The 2749-nt window shown below is 39.7% G+C and overlaps 1 non-coding gene across 1 annotated transcript; it reads right to left on the reverse strand.

Moving 5' to 3' along the window:
• Positions 1-346: 346 nt before the first annotated feature.
• LOC116071655 lies at positions 347-448 on the reverse strand. Its single transcript, XR_004111051.1, has one exon. It is a non-coding gene; the product is annotated as a U6 spliceosomal RNA (small nuclear RNA).
• Positions 449-2749: the final 2301 nt, after the last annotated feature.

A 2749-nucleotide genomic window follows, 5' to 3' on the forward strand; every position in this document is an offset into this window, starting at 1 on the left:
GCTCTCTGTGTAGCCCTGGCTGTCCTGGTCTTGTTCTGTAGAAGACTGGCCTCAAATGCACAGAGAACCGCCGGCCTCTGCCTCCTGAGTGCACGTGCGCCACCTCTCTCAGCTACTCCCCTCCTTTTTATTCAGCCTGGTACGGTGGTCTATAGCATGGTGCTGTCTATGTTTAGGATAGATCTTCCTATCTCAGTCAACTCAACCTAGAAACTTTCTAACAGGCTAGAACTTTGTCTCCTAGGTGATTTGAGATGCTATAAAGTTGAAAATCAAGATTAACTACCACACAGAGTATATATGCTTTGAGATAGTGTTTTTTTTTATTGGTTTCATCATAATTTTTTCAAATATGAAATGCTTCATGATTTTGTGCTATCCTTGCGCAGGGGCCATGCTAATCCCTTCATCGTTCCAATTTTAGTATATGTGTTGCCAGAGTGAGCATGCTTTCATTTTTAAAAAAGGTTCATTTTTAGTTTTTATTTTGTGTGTGTCTCTCTGTCTACTTGCATGTGTACTAGTGCTAAAGGAGGCCAGAAGAAGGTATCAGATCTCCTGGAGCTGGAATTACAGGCAGCTGCAAGCCACTCAGTGTGGGTACTAGGAATTGAACTCAGGTCCTCTGGAAGAATAATAGCAAGAGCTCTTAACTGTTGAGCTATCCCTCCAGCCATTTGTTTGTTATTTGTTTATGTGTGAGTATGGGTGGTAGCATGCACATGTGTGTGTGTGTGTGTGTGTGTGTGTGTGTGTGTGCGCGCGCGCTCGCATGTGGTGCTTGCATTTATGTGGATGCATACCTGTTGAGGTTAACTTTCCCAAGTTGGCTCTTTCCTTCCATGACATGGTTCTTAGGGATCAAACCCAGATGGTCAGGCTGGCAACCAGCGCCTTTACCTGCATAGCCACCTCTCCAGCCTGGATTTTTTTTTTTTTCATTCAACATGATTTTCTTGAAAACAAACAAAGATGCTACAAGTAGCAAAAGCTTTTTTACTGGGTAGTATCCATGGTGTAGATTTACCAATGTGTTTAAAGTGCATCCACTAAAGAACATGTAGGAGATAGGTTCCTGGTTGAGCTATTATAAATGAAGCCTCTGTGTACAAGCACAAAGAATTTTTGTCTGATTATTAAGTTTATTTCTCTAGGACAGCTGCCCAAAACCAGAATTCCTGAGTGTTGGTTAACTGTTGAGCTGTGTAAGAAACTGCCATATTTTTCTTCACGGTGACTTTGCATGCGGCATCCACACTGACAATGTATACTTATATATTTTTGTTTTTTGTTTTCTTCGAGACAGGGTTTCTCTGTGTAGCCCTAGCTGTCCTGGAACTCACTCTGTAGACCAGGCTGGCCTCGAATTCAGAAATCCACCAATGTATACTTACGGACAATCCTTGCCAGCCATTAGCACTGCGTTTAGAAAAAAATGTTTGCTCGTGTCTTTTGCCAATTTTCCAACTGGTTTGATATTTGTTTGTTTGTCTTTTATTTTTCTGAGACAAGATCTGATTGTATAATCTAGGCTAGTCTGGAACTTACTACATAGTGCAAACTGGCCTCGAACTCACAATCCTGGTTCAGGCTTCTGAGTGGGGTTGCAAGTATGTGCCACCATATTTGGCTAGACTGTTGGGATTTTAATTGTTGAGTTTTGTGATCCCTTGCTGGGTATATAGTTTACAAATATTTTTTCCAGTCTGTAATGTTTTTCATTGATGTCCTAGAGTTTTTAATTTTGATACAGCTCAGTTTATTATTTTTTCATTATGGGTTGTATTTTTGGTGTTGAATCCAAAGACTCCTTGCCTAGCCCTAGATTTCAAAGATTTTTCTCTTAGTTTTCTTCCCAAAAATTGAATGATTTTATATTTTACATTTAAGCCCTAAATCCATTTTGAGTTAATTTTTTTTATGAATTCCAAGTTGCATTTTTTAATCCATCTTTTTAAAAAAGACGTATTTATTATTATAGGTAAGTATACTGTTGCTGTCTTTAAACATACCAGAAGAGGGTGTCAGAAATCATTATGGGTGGTTGTGAGTCACCGTGTGGTTGCTGGGATTTGAACTCAGGACCTTTGAAAGAGCAGTCAGTACTCTTACCCACTGAACCATCTCACCTGCCCCATGAATTCCAAGTTTATTTATTTGCCTGTGGATGGTCAACTACTCAGACACCATTTTTGAAAAGGCCATTTTTTCCTCTACTGGATTACTTTGGCATCTGTCAAAGACTGATTGAGTGTATTTATTTATATCAGTCTATTTCTAAGCCAAGAACCCAATTGGAATTTTAATTCAAATATTGAACTTGGGTGCGCAGAATGTAAGAAATCAATCCATATAGAAACGAAAGACTAACATGAGAAGCAGTTATCAAACAATCTAATGTTCTGTGTAACTGTGGCACTGTAAGAAATTGACTGAGTAGCCTGGTCATGAGCTCAGGGAAGTGTGTGTGTGTGTGTGTGTGTGTGTGTGTGTATAAGTGAATGTATCATGAGCTCTGCTGTTTATAAGCTACAATAAGAGTGCTGGGAACTTAAACCAGGTCCTCTGGAAAAGCAGCTTGTGCTCCAGCTCCTGACAATGTGTATAGTGACCATAGCATAGCAGGTCTAAGGATCAATTTGGAAGTTTTATCCCATATTCTCTGTTAGCATCTTCTTGAGCATCTGCAAGTGGATGTGTTATTTTTTCAACAAGGTAGTGCTTTCGTGTGTGTGTGTGTGTGTGTGTG

The sequence above is a fragment of the Mastomys coucha genome, unplaced genomic scaffold (genome assembly GCF_008632895.1).
Source record: "Mastomys coucha isolate ucsf_1 unplaced genomic scaffold, UCSF_Mcou_1 pScaffold22, whole genome shotgun sequence".
NCBI lineage: Eukaryota > Metazoa > Chordata > Mammalia > Rodentia > Muridae > Mastomys > Mastomys coucha.